The sequence below is a fragment of the Lates calcarifer genome, unplaced genomic scaffold (assembly GCF_001640805.2).
Source record: "Lates calcarifer isolate ASB-BC8 unplaced genomic scaffold, TLL_Latcal_v3 _unitig_1795_quiver_885, whole genome shotgun sequence".
In the NCBI taxonomy this organism is placed as follows: domain Eukaryota; kingdom Metazoa; phylum Chordata; class Actinopteri; family Centropomidae; genus Lates; species Lates calcarifer.
In genome coordinates, this window is record NW_026115761.1 from 13512 (window position 1) to 27948 (window position 14437).

General features: G+C 41.2%; 1 pseudogene; it reads left to right on the forward strand.

The window, feature by feature from the left end:
* The first annotated feature begins 2951 nt into the window (after positions 1-2951).
* The window catches only part of LOC108890666 (rho GTPase-activating protein 39-like), a 36084-nt pseudogene continuing 24598 nt past the window's right edge, over positions 2952-14437 (forward strand).

Below are 14437 nucleotides of genomic sequence, written 5' to 3' on the forward strand. Positions count from 1 at the left end.
CTGGGAGCGCTGGAGTGGTGGATGTGGCCGATTCCGCAGCTGGCGGGTCCGCAACCGGCATGCTGGAGGCCAATGTCTCCGCCGGACACTGACACAAATAAAGAGTTGGTTGTCAGGGAAGTGGAGAGGTCCACTGCTCTCTGGGATAACAGTGCTAGGATGAACGTGACTGTAGGTCAGGAGTCTGCAGATGAGGTTAGTCTGAGCCCCTCTCAGGCTGCAGACAACAACACTGCAACAGGCCTGGTTGAGAATAAAGGGGTTGTCCCAAAGAGTTATCTTGACCAGGAAGCTCGCTGTTTAACAGCCAGGCCTCATGTGCAAGGGAAGATATGGAAAATGAATATGAGTCAGACAATGTGTCCATCTCTGAGGCACCCAGCATGAGCACTGACTTGTACTCTTTGGAAGAGATAAATCTGTTTTTGGACAAAACTTTCAAAAAATCTCTTAAAGTGGAAGATTATTTTAGGGACACTGACAAATTCATTAGATCGATCGGTTAATGTACATAAAAGACAAGTTGGTTTTGGTGAAGGGTTCAGTTTACTGCTTTGTTAACATCTATGCCCCAAACAGTGGAAGAGAGAGAGTTGGATTTTACACCCAGTTAAAAAATGAGTTGACAATGCATCAGGAAGAGTATATTGTTGTTGATGGTGATTTCAATTGTACTTTAGATTTCACTGTTGACAGGATTGGTGAGGAACCCCACCCACAGTTGTCTCAGACCCTGAGCAATGCCATATTACACCTGGACTTGCTTGACTCTTTTAGAGTAAAACATCCACAATGCCAACAGTACACACGGGTCAAAGTCTGCAATAACCAGGTTTACGCAGCCAGATTAGACAGAATTTACATTTCAAAAACTCTCAGCTCCAGATTGCTTTCTTGCAGTATAAATCCAGTCGGTTTTACTGACCACCATTTAGTGACAGTGGGAATAGTTATTTCGTCAGGTGTACAGGCTAAGTCCTGTTGGCACTTTAACAATAAATTGCTGCTTGACAAAATATTTTGTCAAGATGTTGAATGGTTTTGGAATCATTGGAGAACTCAAAAAGTAAATTTTTGTTGGGAAAGCACAAATACATGTTGTTTTTTTTTTTTCCAGCAGTACATCTCCTATTCCTCTGCCAGATTAAAAACTGTAATTAATGACCTAGAGTCTGATATTAAGAGCATCGAAGAAGGCTTGAATAGGAATGAAAATAACATCACTGGCCCTCTGCTGGAGGAGAAAAGGTTGGAGTTTAGCTCACTCTTGCAAGAGAGGGTCAAGGGAGCCCTTGTCTGATCCAGGTTTCTTAAGCTTAAGGACATGGATGCCCCAGGCTCCTTTTTTTTCAACCTGGAGAGATCGGTGGCAGAGAGAAAGCTAATGACATGCTTAAAGCTACCAGGGGGAAGCATTACTACTGACCCAGTTGTGATGAGGAAGCATGACACCGACTTCTATGCAGGCCTGTTTGGATCAGAAGCTTGTGACCTGGAGTGTCGTGAAGAGCTTCTGAAGGATCTTCCTCAGCTCAGTGCAGAGGAAAAGGCTGATCTGGACAAAGAACTGACTCTGGAGGAGCTAACATCTGCTGTCAATCAGGTGGAATCTGGACGAGCACCAGGGATCGACGGCCTGCCCATAGACTTCTTTAAAACTTTTTGGAACATCATTGGTCATGATTTGCACAGCACTGTCTAACAGATTGAAAGAAGTACTAGGCAATATTATTCATATGGATCAGAGCTATTGTGTTCTGGACCGGAATATTATGGACAATATTTTTCTTATTAGAGATGTCATTGATGTGTGCAAATGTCACAATGGTATATTGGTATTGTTTCTTTAGATCAGGAAAAGGCATTTGATAGGATGAACCACTCTTTTGGCTTTGGTGATGGGTTTGTGTCTTGGTTAAATTTACTTCATTGTAATGTGTTTGGTGAAAATGGGGGCAGGGTTGAGTCGACCAATCTCTGTACAGCGGGGCATAAGGCAAGGTTGTCCCATCTCTGGCCAGTTGTATAGTCTGGCAATTGAGCCTCTGCTGTGCAGGTTGAGGGATCGGCTCAGCGGGTTTTCTTTGCCTGGGTCCTGCGGGTTTGAGGGTCACTGAGGGGTACAATTTAAGGAACTGGGAGGGAATCAAGGAGAAAGTGTGCGCTGGGTTGTCTAAATGGAAATGGCTGCTATCCCAGCTGTCATATAGGGGAAGAGTTCTGGTCGCTAATAACTTGGCTGCCTTGACTCTCTGGCACAAACTCATCCCTCTGACACCGTTGAGGGGCTTCATAGAAGATATCCAAAGGACAATCCTGGACTTTTTCTGGTCTGGTAAGCACTGGATCCGGGCAGCAACCTTGTGCCTACCTGTAGCCGAGGATGGGCAAGGACTTATTGACATCCAGTCCAAAGTTGCTGCTTTCAGACTGCAGACGGCACAATGGATCCTTTATAACAGTGGTCCAAGCTGGCTAGACACAGCTTGGCTGCTCTTGAGAAGAGCTGGGCGTTTGGGCTACGACAAACAACTTTTCCTGGTACCGAGTGCGGATCTGTCTGGACTTACACCATTCTACAGTTCCGTACTGCAGGCCTGGCAGGGGTTTAAGTTCCAACGTGCAAATAATCGGACTCCGGGTATGTGGGTTTTTGAGGAGCCATTGTTTTGCAATGGCTTCTTGAAGACTCTAGCCCTGCAATCTGCCAGCCTGCAGGCCAACCTCAGAGGTGCTGGTTGCACCAAATTAGGTCATTTGATGAAGCTGACTGCTCTGCCGGTAAACGTTCTGAGAGAGAGGAGCAAAATCACTTCCATTCACCAACAGGGTGGTGGCAGAAGTCTGTGAGGCTCTTCCACCCCTTTTAAGACCTTTTATAAGAGACCAAACCCTGTGTGAACAATGGAGCGAAGGCAGTGAGTATGGCTTCCCCACTCTGTTTCCCTGCAATGGGGGAGTGGCAGGAGAAAGGGGGTCGGCTGCTGTCTCTCACGTCACCACACCTGGATAAGTTCAAGGATGCAGGGAAAAAGGATCTGTACCTAATATGTGTGAAGGTCCTCCATCTCCGGTCCCTCTTGGAAGTTAGGGAGTCGGGGGGGGGTGAGTTCTTTGGCCCAGATGCTTCCCCGAAGGGCAGCTGGTGGTCTCTGTACAAGCTGCCCATTGAGAAGCGGACAGCAGACCTCCAGTGGAGGATTGTACATGGTGCAATAGCTACAAACAGATACAGAGCGCACGTGAATCCTGGGGTGGGAGAGGAGTGTGTGTTTTGTTCAGAGATTGAGACACTTGCACATTTGTCTGAGTGTCGTAGACTAGGTTCACTGATTAAGCTGTTAAAAACGTTGTTTCAGGGATTTGGGATGTGTTTTTCATTTTGACTTATTTATTTTTGGCCCAAAATATTGGGCAAAGGAGAAATCTGTTTGTACATTGTTGAACTTTTTATGTGGGCCTGCAAAGTTGGCTATCTGGCTGACACGCAGGAACAAGATCCAGAACTCTGGGTGCGTGGACCTGGTGCCAGTCTTTCAGGGACTGTTAAAGTCTCGACTCAGGATGGAATTTTATAATACAATACTTTTATAATACAATGGACAAGTTACAGGACTTCATATGTGTGTGGGCTATGGGGAGCTAACTATGAAGTTATTATCTGATGGTTGTTTGTATGTGTTGGTTGAGTTCATTTTATACCCCGGAAAAAGTCGTTTTTTTTTTTTTGCTAACATGGTTTTTCTTACTTTGCCAGTGTTGTTTAGCAAAATGGTTTTATAAAGGGACTTTGAAAACCAAAACCTCTCCTCTCTTCTCCTCTCCTCTTCTCTCCTCTTTTCTGTTCCCATTGTGCTCTAAGCCCTCAGCATCAGGCCTGTTGGCCCTCACAGGGACACCGATTAAGGCAATTGAGGGCAGATAAAGCAAAACAAAGGGCTGAGTGAAAGGAGAGGCCTGATTCCTACTGGTGCTCAGCCAAGAGGGAATAATACCACCAGTGGAGTGAGGTCTTGAACCCAAACTCTTGATCCATAGTGAAGCTCCATCTGCTGAATTCCATCAAAGAGGCTGCTCTTGCTAAACTGGTCTCCTTTCACACACAAACTTCACTGAATTATCATGGATGCACATTGCTTACATCAGTGTGGTATGTCAGAATTAATGTGAATGTACAATTACGGATGCCAGTAGTAATTTTAGTATGTAACTTACAGCTTGACCAGCAGTAGATTTTTGAGACATACGACTGCAGCATTTGAGTGTTTTAGATATTCTTGCTAATACTCACCTTGTTTCATGTGCCTGGTCTTAAATAGTAGCGTTTATCAACCAGCTGCAGGGAGAGTCAGGCCTTTATTTGAAACAGGCTATATTCTAAAGTATTCCGCTAGATCGACTGTTAGAGAGGGGAAGTTGTCACAGACCTGCAGGAGAACTGCTAGCATCCTCACCAATGTTGCCAGATAGTCTGCGTTTCAAAAAAAGTTTGTTTGGCCTGACTTTCAGATGTGTGGGGTTGATGTCTGTCCATCTTTGGTTTTAGAAACATTTATAACACTTTATTGTGCTTAACGTAACCTGTCTCCTCTGCTCCATGGAGATGTATATGAAACAGGAGGAGAGGAGAGAAGCATGGCCGTAAATGACAGCTGGGATTCAAGGAATTCAAAGAATTCACTGAGGAGATTCTGTTGGTGTCAGTTGCAGTTGCAGCACACAGGGAAATCTGCCCGCTCATCCAGTGATGTGTCTACTGTCATTTCTCCCTAATGAAACTCTGTGCAGTCGTACTACCTACTGCTGGTCAGATGGCTACATTGCACCAGTGTTAAACGATTGAAAGCAGTGTTTGTGTCCAGTTTGCCCTTTAGGTCTTAATGTTTAAGGGCCAGGTTCCTCAGTGACAGATCTGGCAGAATGAATACACAACCCCCCACACACATCTACACAAATGCACAGTTCACACATGGCTTTAGATGCCTGAGGCCAATTCATGTCCTTCCTCCATTGTCCTTCATTTTCCCTCCTGCCTCTGTCTGTTGTCCTGTTGCCTGCTTCATTCATCTGGAAACACCAGTTGCCTTCCCACCCCTGCCCCCACACCCTCCATCTCCATTCTTATCCCCTCTCACCCCCTGTCTCCACAAACCTCTCTCTACTCAATCATATAACCCTCTCTCCCTTTCCTCTGTCCTTCTCTTTATCACTCACACCCTCCACCACCTCTCTGTCTTCATCCCTGTTGCCTCCTTCTCCTCCTGAGTCATTGCAGGCCTATTAAGAATACTGGGAGTGGATTTAAAGCTTCTCTGTGTGTGTATGTATGTATGTGTGTTTGTGTGTGTGCATGCACACACTGCAGCAAAATCTCATCTGCTTCCCGTCTGTATGCTGGTTGATGCCAGTAAGATGCTCTAACTGCCTGACTGAGCCCCAAAGGGCTGTAACCTGTCTAGCCCTGATCACTGAGCAGCACCTTACATCTGTGGTTATCTGTTGAGAACAGGGGGCATTACAGACATACATTACATTTAAATAGATTGTTGCCATAAAAAAGTCAAGGTGGCAGGGAGAATGCATAGAAAGTGTGTGCATTACTGCTCATTTGCAGCTATTTTCAGGCGTAATTTTTGGCAAAAATGATGGGTATTACTCTTATTTAGTTCACTTTGTGCGCATTTACGTTTCAGTGAACTAAATTGACAAAACATCACCGTGAAACCCAATGAATTAGATCAACTCAAACTGAGGAAACCTTGAGTAATTTGCATTTACTAACGCAAACAATTAGATCATATAGAATTTTTTCATTGAGTAAAAGTAATAAGTGCTCATAATTCAAGCAACTTAGGTGAAGTTGAGAACAATTAAATTCTGTAAGTTATTTGATTTACATTAATTGAGTTATGTTAAATGTATCTTCTTTACTCAAATGATACCATTTAAGTTTTATTGACTTAGGTTTTTTCTGTTAAGATTCATCACTACATTCGAGTTATGACAACTTCAAACTTAGTTGTGGCCACTCAGTTCATTTAAGGAAACCAATTACCTTAAGCCTTTTAATTTGCAGTAACACAATACAAACGACCATATCTGAAATAACTTAAACTGCTTATTTAGTTGAATGCTGAACACTCTCATTGACTGCATCAACTGTAACATCTGAGAAACATTACAGTGAAAATGTTCGCTAACAGTTCTCCTTTCTCATTACTCAATTTAGAAAATCTGGTTCAGTTTGATTTGAAATGTTCTAAAATGAAGCTGGTGAATAAAATGACATCATACAGGATAACTATAAAAATAATACATAGACAATAACTTAAAATAAAATTCAATGTTATTGTCACATGGTAGTGGTAGTGCACAAAGTGTGAAAACACCACAAAAATCATGCAGAATCACACAACAGTAAAAACAACAAATAAACAATTAAGAGCTTCCTGTTGAGTGAGTCACACAGTACGTGGTTAAACACACAGAAATGTGCACTGAAAATGACTGTGGGATCGTGGTTCATTGTAGATGCACATTATGCTTAACAATAAAATGCCCAGGAAGTGCTCTGATCTGTTTTAATTATCAAGATTTAAAAGGACAATCTGGATAAACTCAAAGAACCCACTTAGCTTCTCTGGGTAGTTCAAATGGAGAGCATACACCAGGCCAAAAGAAATCACCAGCACATCTGTCCGAGATCCGTGAGACATCACAACCTGATCCTCAAGGATGACCTGCAGGAATTCCAACCACTGCCACCAGAGCCACTGCTTCCTTATTGCCTCTAACTCATCCTGGAAAGTGTGTACATACATATATATATATATATATATATATATATATATATATATATATATATGCAATATCAAGGGCACAAACTATAAGATAGGAGTACAGGATCATTCAGGCCGATCATTACACTGAATTTGTCCTCATTTGTTATCAGTATTAGTTATCACTGATCAATGATTTGGCAAAATAGATCAGGGTAATAAGCTATTGATATGGGCAGAAGATAATGTTACTGTTTTAAAGACATCTGAAGAATCCTCCTTTAAGTACAGTGGAATGCCAACCAGGGCTACTGTTCTTGCTGCACCGATGTTGTTCTTGTCCTGATTCACGCCATAATTCAAGAGATTCAAGACAAGGTATACATAGAAAGATGTTAAGCCTAAATTTCATTCAGTGATGTAATTCATTAAAATATGAATACCTGTTGATTGGTGATCCTATTGAAGTCACAGTAGAGCTGCAGGGAAAACAAAAAACCAAAAACACAGGCTATAAAGATTAATTAAAATAATCCATGTTCATGAATGGAAGCCAGGCAAAACTAAGCTCTTGATCAAGTAGTACTACAATGATACCTCTGGTAATATACATGTCCCTTTGTATGTGCCCTTTTCAAGTTTTTACTCACCTGGGATTCATGAAAGAGCGCAGGCCATCTCTCTTTTATTTTGGCAATGGGAGGGGCCAAACTCACAATTTCTTCACGCCTGAGTGCAAAGGTGTGTTGCATGTGTTGATGAATCAGAATCACGTCTCTCTTGATCAGTGCCACCAACAGAGACGCTCTGGTCAATCAGTGTTATCAGAGAGTAACACTGTGTCAACTGTACCGGTTGAACTCAAATATGACTCAACCAATCTAACTACCTTAATAGTTGCCTTAGATGGTAGGTCCTCTATGTTTACCAAATTACACAGGGCATTGTTGAATTCAGGGCCTTCAAACTGAAGGCGGAGGTCATAGGTCAGGTTTAACTTGTCTCTCACCTCAAATATGAGGGCACTTTGATGTGCTAGCAAAGTGATATTTGAACAGCCGAGCTATTCCAGTTGCCTAGCTTCAAAGTGTGCAAATGAGTTATGAAAAAATAGAGCAACGTAGCCTTGCGTGGAAGGCAATGCTGTGTCGCCGTTATTGGGCTCTGAGTTGGTCGACAAATTATATCAGCGGCAAAACGGGCTGTCTTGCTGTGTAGTTCTTCTGTTACTTGCTGTTAATCCAATTGTTCGCCCTCCCTCTGCACGTTGTGTGCAAAGTCAAGTGAGTGAGTGAGTGAGCTCACTGGCAAATTCAGGGCTCACAGTCTGGGCACAGTGCTGCAGAATTTTTCTCAATTTAGCGCTTGATTTACAAAACATTGGAAACCAGACAGAACCCAGAAATATTCAATTTATTATCATGAAAACAAGGAAGAAGTAAAGTAAATTTGTAAAGTTTGTGAGGCTCAATAAAATAACTGACTACAAATATGTGTGTATATATATATATATATATATATATATATATATATATATATATATATATATATATATATAAAATGTCTGTGTGTATGTGTTTGCATATACAACCTCAAATATAAGAACCAAAAGTTCAGCAGCTGGTCATTTTAGTGATATTGAAGTTGAAGTCAACTCAGAGGAAATGAGTTAATGCAGCTCATTGGAATTACATATTACATCTTGGATACTTAAGGTGCTTCAAAAATGTAAGACAGAAATCAGAAATTCAGTTTAGAGTACAGTCAAATTTGTGCAAATGAATGACTTCAACCTTCTATGAGGATTAAGTTATATTAACTTACTTCTTTTGTTAAGATGTGCTGTTAGGTTTTACAGTGATTTCACCCTAGTTAAAGTCTAGGCAGTATTAGCAGTATTATTCTGTACAGATGGAAATTTGACAGCTTGTTAATAATAATAAATAATTAATAAAAATTAACAAACTAGTTGAAGAACTGCTGGTGCAGTAGAAAAACAACTTTTCAGAATATTGGCATTGGCTTGGTACAGAAGTATTGGTTCTTGTGACATCCCTTCTACGAACACATTGTTTACGGATTTGTAAAATGTATTGTAGTTAACCCAACTGCATACTAATACTGTGAGCTGGGTGATTGTACTGTATCAGGATTAAGGGTGGGATGGTTCAAATACAAAATCTGACCCATTCAGTTTGCTAGTCACAGTTCGGGGTATGTATGTATTGCACTGAGGTACATACAATGGCTGAACGATTAGGGCACGTACCACATGAACATGAGTGCCCTGAGCAGCTGGTCCCTGGTTCGACTCCCAGCCAGCCAGACCCTGCACTGCATGTCATTCCCCTGCTCTCCTTCCCCACATTTCCTCCATTCACTGTCACTATCAATAAAGGCATAGATGCCCCAACAAATAACAAGATATATACCACAATATACTTAGTTTAAAATAACATTCACAATTGCACAGTTATTCACAAGTCAGCTTCATAATTATACAAAATATCATTTGTTGGCTGCACTGCACTGTGAAGGTTTTCTTCTTTCAGAGAAACACTTCAGTGGGAATAATTTTAAGGAGTTCCCTCTCAAAGCAACAAAATTTAATCCTGCAGCCACGTGGTAATTCATTCTGTTGGGCTCTGGGTCTAAGCAGCTAGGTGGTTTTCATATACAGAAAACAAATTCTGTTAATCACTTAATCGGAGCTCTGGCTGCGTAGTCCCACTTACTGAACTGAAACATGGCCAAACAGTGTATCCTCAACTTCTGGAGCCAGAAGTGTAACAAACCCACCAAACTCTGTTTAGAATTCTTATATATCGGAGATGAATGCTAGTTTTTAATGACTTCAGAGTCTTTTTAACTGGTCTACAGTTCAGCATTACTCTTGAACTTGCTTGGTCTGATTGGAGCAGTTTAAACTGCTGACTGTTACTCAGTTACTCAGAGGGACATTGTACCTACTCACCAAAGTTACAGAGGAAGAACAGGCATTCGGGGCACAGGATGGTGTGGGTGTATCTTCCAGATATGAATTCATACTGCTATCTGCTAAAAAGTCTTTGACTTCATATGCCCAAATACATATGTCCTGATTAGATTTTCCATTGTCTTACATAGTACAGATGTCAAACTAACTGACACATTGTTTCCCTCTAAAAATGTGTATCCTTTCACGAAAATTGCACTAATTTGTGCCTCCTTCCTTTTACTGGGCAAAACTAATTCTTTTACCTATGGATTATATGATACTGTTAAATGTTCAGTAATCACAGAAGCCAATTCCTCTAAAACCCAAGGATGTATTATGTGAGTTTTATAGATGTTAACATTCTGTAGGAACAGCTTTGTATCTACAGTATTATATAATGTTCTCTTTGCTGACTTTCAGTCTTGGAAATTTTGCTATGTGCCCTTCAGGTTCATTCACAAATACACTGCCTAAGTATTCCCTCAATTAAGGCTGTACAATTAATTGAATATCAATCGCGATCACTATTTTGGCCTCCCACAGCTAAATCTATGCTCCTCTCTCTATGCTGCACGTCAAATCAAGCACTCCCCAAACAAACAGCCAGCCACAGCTGCTGCATCCTGCAGAGGTAGTTCAGAGCAGACGAAAGTCAAATGTCTGGAGCAGAAGACCTTCTCTGTTTCAAATACCGTAATTTCCGGACTATTGAGCGCACCTGAATATAAGCTGCACCCACTAAATTTACAAAGAAAAAAAAAAAGTACATATACAGGCTGCACTTGTCTATAAGCCGCAGGTGTCTAAATGTTTCTATATCTATAAATTAGCCGCATCATTGTTTAAGCCGCAAGGTTCAAAGCGTGTGAAAAAAGTAGCGGCTTATAGTCCGGAAATTACGGTACATTTTTATGACATCCAAGTCCTTCTGATGTCACTGTCGGTTTTCCAAATATTGCTCTTTTATTCCAAACATTACAGTATTCTGTTCTCTTGATTTCCTTTAATCTAATTCCTTGAGAACACTATTAACACCAAGTATTTTTTCCTTTGGTTTGGCGTTTTCACAATATCAGCCCAACTTGGCGTGCCTTTTTTCTGTTGTTCTTTCAGCTGCTCCTGTATGGTTTCAGAAACTCTCCTCTCTTCACACTTGTTCTTCAGCTTTCATTCCACCTCTTGCATTTGTTGTTCAAATACTTGGATAATTAGCTGGTATTACTCTTAACTCATCTATGCTCTTTTTCACACCTTCTCCACAATACAGACAAAACCACATAGTATGCTGTATGCATTTCTGTAGGATAACATACTCCACTCTCTACTCTTTTAGTATCTACCATAATTCAGATCTCAATTCTCAGTCTCACACAAAGTCTCATGCCTATAACCCAATGAAACCTGTGAGGTGGCATGGATGAAGTGTTGAGTGCAGCTGTCAGTCACTTTTGGAAATGGCAGCTGGTCAAGACAAAGTTCAATTAGATGACCTGCCAGCATCATTTTGGGCTGGTGTATTGGAGCATTATGGATTTGGTGTTACGTATGACACAGAGAGAACAAGTGGTGGATAAAATAGCCACTGTGTGTAAGCACAGTGCATGACATCGCTTATCCTAGTGGCAATACTTCCAATTTGATGAACCACTGAAGAGGACATTTGTCTAGAGGACCACTCTGTTGACAGCACAGGAGAATAAGCCAGAGAGGGGAGCAGGGATTTTAGCTGCACTAAACCAGAATAGCAAGTAAGTGAGAAGGCTGCAAGTAATTATTTAACTTGCTGCAGCTAGCCAGCAGGTGTTTGCTAGTAACACAGCCTGAGTGACAATAGCTTAGCACGTAGCAGAAATTTGCTAATCTTTAGAGCACTGGCAACTTAAGGACTCTGCCTCAGATGCAACATCATGACAAAACCAGCGATGAATAATTATGTTGGTCACCTGGACCTTAGTCGAGTGAGCCAGTGAAGGATGCAGCATAAGATGGGGTTTTATAGTGGAGAGACCAAGAGTGTAGCCTGTAAGAGGGCACAGTTCATACGAAATAGAAGGTGTTGGATCTCACAAAGCTGCTTTCAAAAAACACCTGAATACTTGTCTGTGAACAGTAAGATCTTTCTTGCATTAACTTTTTGCTAGTAGTTACTTTCAAGACTGTAACACCAGTACTCTTTTTAGTACAGACAATGAAACTGATGTAAGTCAATAGTAACTCTACTGCCAAGATTAAAATACACTAAATCGTCCCTGGAACAGGCAGGACATCAGGCTGCATGACTGTGCTGAAAGCGCCTGCTGGTGATAAACTGCAGTGTGTGGACAGCCAGATAAAGGACAGCACTACTGCAGAGAGGGGAAGTGTTACTAGTGGGTGATTAAGATGTAAGTGAGAGAGAAAATAAAAGCCAGTTTGTTTCATACAGTGCCTATAGATTCACGGGCAACATTCCCTGGCCTCTAGTTCATAGTATAAACTCCACTGAAGCTGTTTAGATAGTCATCTAAATCAGAACTTGCTTTTTGCTCCTTCAAGGTGCTGTAGCCACAGATTAAGAGCTATGTGTGTATGTGTGTGCTGAGAAGAACAGATAATGACAAGAGGGCATTGAGCAGCAAACTTGACCGAGATCCTCCTGAATGGAGAGAATGTGAGAGAAACAGGACAGATGAAAAAGAACAAAGGCACAGAGACAGGGAGGGGACATCTGATAGGGCAGCAGATGTGCAAGCAGCCCCATGCCTTGTAAAAAGCATTGATTATGTCTAAAAGGCCAGCAGTACGACTGTCTGCCATGTTAGAGCCACAGTGCACACATAGCACCTTTCCTGTATGACTGTCAGAATCATATGTCCCATTCATTTGTTCATACTCAGAGGTAAGTTATTGACATTGGAGTGCTTCTGGACTTGGATGGACACAAAACTCTCATGTTTCAGTACAATAGGTACAATACAGTACAATAGTCTCATCCACACAAAAAAATATTTTCTGTTCTTTTGCTGTGGTGTGCTTGAAGCTTGCTGCTGATACTCATCACTTCCTTTATGTGTATTAACTAATAATGCAATTCTAAGTGTTATGGTTGGTTTTTACTGTCAAACTGGATGGGCTGACAGTGCTAGTTTTTCTAAAAGTATATTTACTGAACTTTCTGTCAGGAAGCCATTTGGACAAACTAGATGGAAAATCTGATTTTATTACATATTTAACAAAGCTTGACAAAGGAGAACAGTTCAGAAAACACAAAGTAGCACCTTATAAATAAACTTTTAGCAACTGGAACAAAATAACCATAGAGAAGCTATGTAACAATAGTTAAGCCACCTGTTCACCTGCTTGACTCCGATGGTTTATCACAGCAGCTCAGAGCTGTTTGTAACACCTGTGTTTCTGCACAACACCAGTAATCCAACAGCAGAGACTAAATAAAGGCATATAAGTAGGTCTAGAGTGTACTCTTTGAGAGAGACCTAACAATTTTCACCATGAGCATCTGAATTGCAATAGTCTAGCCTAGAAGTAGCAACAAATACATGGACTAGTTTTTCTGCATGTTTTTGACAGAGGATGTATCTGATGTACCTGGAAAAAGACCGTCCTTGCCATCAAGAGTAATTAAGGTGTTGAGGGCCAAGTACCATAACTTCAATTCTGTCTGGGTATATTAGCAGAAAATTTCAGGTCATCCAGGTCCTTGAGGTTTGGCTAAGTGATCGGTTTCATCAGGCTTCATTATATAAGTATAGTTGCGTGTCATCTGCATAACAATGCACGTTTATGGAGTGACTCCTGTTAAGGTTTCCTTAAGGACGCATATACAAGGTGAAAAAATTGGTCTAAGAAAAGAACCATGTGGAACTCTCTCTAACTTTTGTATACATGGTGGATTTGTCTACAAACTGAAGCTGATCTGATGAATAGGACTCAAACCACTTTAGTGTGGTTCCTTTAATGCCAATAAAATGCTCCAGTCTCTGTACCAGGATGTGGTGGTCAATAGTATCAAATGCAGCCCTGAGATCTAACAAGATAAGTAGAGAGACAAGTCCTTTGTCTGATGCAATGAAGAGGTCATTTGTAACTTTCACCAGTGCTGTCTCTGTCCTATGATGCTCTCTGAATCCGTGAAACCGTTCTATAAAAAGTCACACAACTGATTGCCGACTGCTTTCTCAAGAATTTTAGAGAAAGGGAAGGTTAGATAGACAGCGTTACTTTGAATTGCAGAGAGTGATGGGTGGTTCTCCTGTAGATGCAAAATCAGGAAGTATCACAACACCTGTCACATTATACATTCCATGATTTGAGCCATTGCTTAAATAAAAACTTTGGAAATCCAAGGAATCAAGAGAGAGAGAAAAAGGTTTGATATAACACCACACAGTAAGTGCTTCCCTCTAAAGATGGAGTTTTTTATTAATCAGACAACACACTGACAAAGTGTGGTTCATTTTTTAAGGTGTGGTGTGGAGCAGCAGGGGACAGGTTTTCAGGTTAATCCTGTCTCCCTGTGCACATCTTTAAGCCTTTCCTTCTCTCTGTACTCCACTGTCTGAATATCCCACCTCTCAGAGCACACACATATACTGTCGCACAGATTACACTATTTAATCTTGATTAGAATCAGTCCTACACTGCTGAATGCTGCTTAGCAGAGCAGAAAAGATGAAGGCAAGGA